This window comes from Vidua macroura, chromosome 3, assembly GCF_024509145.1.
Source record: "Vidua macroura isolate BioBank_ID:100142 chromosome 3, ASM2450914v1, whole genome shotgun sequence".
In the NCBI taxonomy this organism is placed as follows: Eukaryota; Metazoa; Chordata; class Aves; order Passeriformes; family Viduidae; genus Vidua; species Vidua macroura.
Genome location: NC_071573.1, coordinates 9,573,515 through 9,579,514, shown reverse-complemented (window position 1 = coordinate 9,579,514; position 6,000 = coordinate 9,573,515). Strand labels below are relative to the sequence as shown.

General features: G+C 36.2%; 1 long non-coding RNA gene across 1 annotated transcript in view; it reads right to left on the bottom strand.

Moving 5' to 3' along the window:
- Positions 1 to 244: 244 nt before the first annotated feature.
- Positions 245 to 6,000, bottom strand: part of LOC128805030 (uncharacterized) — a 45,495-nt gene continuing 39,739 nt past the window's right edge. The window contains exon 4 of the long non-coding RNA XR_008436246.1: positions 245 to 456. This is a non-coding gene — a long non-coding RNA (uncharacterized LOC128805030). The remainder of the gene's footprint in view (positions 457 to 6,000) is intronic.

Sequence of the window (6,000 nt, the reverse complement as noted above, 5' to 3'; positions counted from 1 at the left end):
TTCAGATATTTCACAGATGTTTTGTGTCATTCAATGAATAATGCAATCTTATTATTACCCCAAAAGATGAAATATTGAAATGATACCTTCTGATGCAATATGAGACACGAGAAAATCATTTGACTTCCAGGTAAAATAAAGTGGCTTCCAAAGTTCACTATGTGATTTTTTTGGCTTTGAGGTTTTATTGGTTTTTGGTGGTTTTTTTTTTAATTTATTGTTTTGGTTTGGGGGGGAGGGTGTTTGGTTTTTTTGTTTGTAATTTTTTGTTGTTTTTGTTTCATTGGATATTTGCAAGGAGAAGAGGGTGTGTTGTTTGTTCTGTTGTCCCCCTCCACCACTGCTACATATGTTCATCTACGGAAGGAAAGTTGTTTTCATACTACCTGTGATCCCTGCAGTGCACCTGAGCTGTTAGTTCTTTCCCAGATAAACGAAGATGTTTACAAATCCATCCTGCAAGATAATTCAGGCAAATCAATACTAGAGGCTGAATCTTCAGCATACAATAAACATACTCACAGTATAGATTATGAATACATACAAAGTACAACAGGTACACAAGGCCATGGCATTTCACAGCTCTTCAAACTGATATGCACTTGTACTTTTTAATGTCTTCATGAATAACTCATTTTACCCTACACAGCCCTGTACCTTCAATTGTTTTCTGTTAAACAAAAGCAACTTGCTATTCCCTAAGCAAGACGTGCCAAAAAATTATTTTTAGACTTTTTAGTCAGGTTTCTTTCTGCTTACAATAGTTTAGTCTTGTATTAAGATGACTTTGTCTACCACCAGAGTCTGAAATGAGATATAGTGGATGCCTTCCCATGTTAAGGCTCTTTGAGGAGAAGGCAACAAAAGAAAAAGGGCACACATGGCTGCAAGATCGCCTTGATTTTCAGAATTCAACAACATATTTTGCTAAAGACTCCAGAAATAATCCTCTTGAGATGAAATTTAAATATGCATTCATTTTCTTTTTGAATAAAATGCTTAAGGAAATGCCAGGATCTGTAGCAGTTGCCTTGGTCACTTCATGACATATGTAAATGTACCTTTATTTTCCAGACTTAGAGTGCTTATATTTGAACAAGCAGCTAGGAAGACTATTTTTTGAGTTTTTTTTTCAAAAGGGCTTTATTTTACCCTTGAGGAAGGAGAAAAACAATATGAATAATAAGAAGGGAGAAAGTGAAGGGAGAATAAAAAGGAACAAGACCCTATAAACATCCAGTCAAAGAAGCAGAACTATTTGCTTGCTGCATCAGCCTTCCATGGTAATACAGTACCAAACCTTGCAGCTGATGCCTAAGAGCTCCATCAAATGAATAACCTCATGCAAAAGCTTTGTTTTGAATATCTAGATTCATTTCCCATTTTGGTTGTGTATATCTATATCTACCTATATAGATATAAAAATATATTGCTATATCTATAATACAGAGGACATAAAACAGAATTTTAAACCAATTTGGGATGAGAAAACTTTAAAACGCAAGATTTTTTTATGCAAGTCTATCACCTGGCTTGCAGAACTTCATTTCAAACAACATCAAGCAATGGACTAAGAGCAATAGAGAAACTTTTATTTAGGAAAGACACTAAGACATCTGTAAGGGTTTTGTGTGGCAGTTTTTCACACGTGCAGCATAATGGAGAGGGAAATAAATAATCTAGCACAGAAAAAACAGACAAGGCAAGTCCAAATTCTTAAAAAAAAAAAAAAAGAATTGTAAGTAAAAGCTACAGTGAAGCCATCCACATTTACTTTGTTACTTAACTACAACAGTCAGAAAATGGGGGAGGAAAAATCATGTTGTATAATTGTATGGCTCCTGCTAGTTTACTTCTCTGAAAGCAGAGCTGAGGAATACCTGAATCCCAAGATCTGAAAAAGCAGGAAATTGCAACATAAAACTTTATGGTAAAAGAAGAGAAAGCTAACTACAGTTCAAGCTAAAGACATGTATTGTAGTTCATTGATAACTTTATACATCTGTTGGATACTAGTATTGTAATACAGTAAAGCATTGCCAATCCATTTTAAGGCTGTCTTATTAGATGGCTATTAAAGACATACTAAGATTTGCTTTTCCTTCAACTCTGCCTATTTCCCTTTATGTTTTAAAGATTAAATAAACATCCCTGATTTCAATATTATTATAAAAAAAAAAAAAGGAAAAAACACACTTGTAAACTTCCAACTCTTCATCTTATTGAGCTCCCCAGCCCACAGACTTTGAACATGATCTGATTCCTACTTTGAAAAAGGCTTCACTACTTGCTTTGGGAATGGCACCACTTTCACGAGCCTGTAGGCAGAACTGATGGGAAATAATCTCCTTTGGAAAATAATTCCATTTCCACTTGGCCAGAAAGCTATTTTTCATTTAAGGGCATGTCATGGTGCACTGACTTCACTCTAGTCAAAGGCTGAAGCATTGTAATTAACCCCCAAATTTATTAAAAGGGGGAGAGAAATTCACATTAAACTAAATATATGGTCTGTGCTTCAAATCTTAGTTAACTGTCTTCACGATTCAATTCAGAAATGGTGAGTCTTGGATTTGAGCTAGTAAAATAACAATCTTACATTTCTTTCACACAATCCACCCCAGCTTTGCCCTCTAGGGACTGTTTGTCTGACAGGTCTTCCCAAGGTACCTACTGTAGGAGCTTGTGCCAAAAACCAACCTCACAACTTCTGTACAGAGCGTCACTGGAGATCTAATGCTGATCTCACATCATTCCTTACTTCTACCACTGTCTTTTGGAAACTAGTACAGTCTTGCAAATACAGCATACAGTACCAAAAAAAGATAGAAAAAGTTAGAAAATACTAAATCCTAGTTTATATGCAAAGTTCCAAATGCAATGTCAATAATTTTTACTGGTTTTGATAGAATATTACTCTGCTTGGTGCAGGAGACCAGTTAGAGATTGAATGCAGCTAATACCCATCAGGGAGCTGTAAATGAAGATACAGCTCAGACTTTTTAGGTTAAATTAGGCAGTGCTGAGCTGACACAACTGCTAGTAAGAAATAGGTAAGTTACCTCTATACCTACACAAACACAGTGTAGATTTACTACTCTCTAGAAAACACTGTATATATGCTCATATTCCCTCTAAGATTCACCCAGTTGAGTAGCCTGCATCAAGCTTAAGACAGGTGAGAAAAAAACAAAGTTATGCCTGCATGGAAATGCACAGGAACCTACCTTCATTGCATGACTCATACCTTCCTTTATATAGCAGCACCAGAAGTCATTGAGAAGAGATTTCTGCCAAGATCGCTGCTTTTACTTCCTGAGAGTTTGAAAACTGAACACATGCATATTTCACCCTTTTAAACATAATTTCTGAAGGTCAGCAATGACTGCTGAAAGATGACACTGCATCACTCTGGAAAACTACAAAGAAGGTGAAACACTTCAGTGCTGCTGGTCCCAGTATGGCAAGGAAAAAATGCCTCTGCCCGTGTAAAAATATATATGGATTATATTTGCTGCAGACACTTGATACTCATGTTCAAGGGGATGCATTAATTAACTGGAAGACCACCATAATTAAAGCAAAAAGGCAAAGGCAGATCACACTGGCAAAAGAGTAAGAAAAATTAACTTGGCCTGAATGGCATTCAGAATATTGAAAGAGCTAATATCAGGAAGGATGACTTGTGCTTGCAGCAGAAGGTGCACAGCGTGTGTGCTTTGCTGTTAGCAACAGTACTGAATCCTGGATACAGACAAAACAAATGGGAAATCAATGCAAAGAATTCAGGGATTATGCCAGAGGACAAGAAACAACTTGAATATTCCATAAAGGAAGAAGCTAAAGCCTCATTTAGGTGCAGAAAGGGGAGTTCCATCTTTCAGAACAGCATCCCTTGGGTGTAATCCAAGGAGAAGGTACAACAGAGCTGACACAAAAATCTCCATGCTCAGCCACTAGCTTTCCTTAAGAAACAAATGAAAACATTGGTAGCTTGAGGTGCTTTAGATTCATTCTGGGAGTTATGTTTTTTCTTAAAGTCAGAGAAACAAGTTTTCCAAAAGAGTCCATGTCTCAAGCAAAAAGGAGTCAAGATTTACCTGTCTTTGTAGGAAGGCTTCAGTACTGAATGATTGCAGAAGAAAATTGCTTGGACTTAGATAGATAGGAAAATTTTGGCAAAACAAGAATCCTACAAAATCTGTGTTTGCTGCACATCAGAAGAGTAACTCTTCAGCAACCACAACACATGCAAACTGAATCTAAACCATTCAGAGAACCTGACACTGAACACGTTGGAGGATGCTGCTGGCATTGAAATCCCAAATTTTAGCCAGGGAAGATACCTGAAAAAGTAACTTGAGAAGGGGAATGCTCCAAAACAAAAAGAACTATTCTTTAACAGTTTTGTCCATAAGTATCATTTCATAAAAGCACAACCACCACTAGCTAAAAGTTAAGGAGATTGTGCCCCAGGATGCAAAAACATTAAACCAAAATATAACAGAACAAAGCTAGCAATGACTCACTTGCAGCTTGTGATTCTTTCCTCTCTTTTAGGTTTTTACAAATAATATTTTTAAAAGCATACAAAAAAAAAAGGTCAACTTAATATTGCTTTATTAGAAGACCAGCAATTACTCTACTGTTTGCACATTTCAAAGTTTCTGAGTGAGTCCAAAGGCACCAATGGTATTTAAGGCCCTGAGCCTTCAGGAACGCTGCAAACTGTCATGGCCAGATATATTTGCTATTAAAAATTTCAACAGGAGTTGTACTAAATGAGCAATTTTGTGCAAGTAGCCATCCAGCTGCACCACAACTACAAGTAGTGTTTAAATGGTTTTGCATATAATAGATAAAAAAATGCCTTCAGGATCAATTTTTGAATTTCTGTATGTTGACATTGTTTTCCTCCATACACTATTTAGTTTACATCTAGTTCTATGAATGCTTAAATTTTAAGTGCAGGTGTGCAAAATGATCATGCTTGAACATCATGCAGCAGTTGAGGTTACTTTTCTCCCCTCCCCATTCTGCCCCATTTTATTCAACAAGTCCAGTAAATATCAGCATAGATCAAGGTACAAATTCTGGTTCCTTTCTAATGGATGTATAGGACCAAGTATAATCAAGAAGATAACTAAAGAAGTGCTATCATGAAGAATAGAAAGAAAAAGTTGAAGCCTCCATTAGCATAGTTTTGTAGCTTGAAAAGTCTACTCAGGTGCAACATACGAAGGGTACAGTATTGGAGTGGTCACATATGCTGCATCAAGTACCAACAAACTCCTGAAGGACTTCCTGGCTTGCCAACAAAAGGAACAGAAAAGGATCTGGGTTGTTAAATCATAGCCAGTGACAAGTGGAATATTGTGGCTCTGAAGATATCATGTGATAAAATTCATAATTTACAACCACCATTGGATTAGCACAGATACTGTAATCATGAAGTGAAAAATAAAGTTATCAGAGAAGGAAGAGCAAATAAAAGGGCTCAAAGACAACTGAGAACATTTATACTGACCCGGCATTAATGTAGATTCACTTCACTGAACTATGCTATTAGAAGTTCATTGCTTTCTAAAGCTGAAGAATATTCGCTAAAAAAGATCAAGATAAAGAAACATGTGAAATATAATAGACCAAAGCTTTGAAAAAAATATGTTAAAAAGTCAGACAAGAAATAGAGCAATAAATTAAAGAGGATTAAAAAAAAAACAATAAAAACCACATTACTGCTTCTGAAGATACCTGCAAAGGAAACTGCAGTTCTGCAAAGAAAACAATTTGCTCACACAAGGTAATCATTAATTGTTTCTGAAGCTGCTAATTCCTTCTCTTCTTTAAAACACACTATGGACTTTGCAGGTTAACAAAGGGTAAATAACTTGAATGACAACAGAGCACAAAGGGCTTACAGGTACATTCCCTGACAGACTAATTTCCATGCAGGGAAAAGTACCTGTTTGGAACCATTGATCATAAAGTCATTTGGGG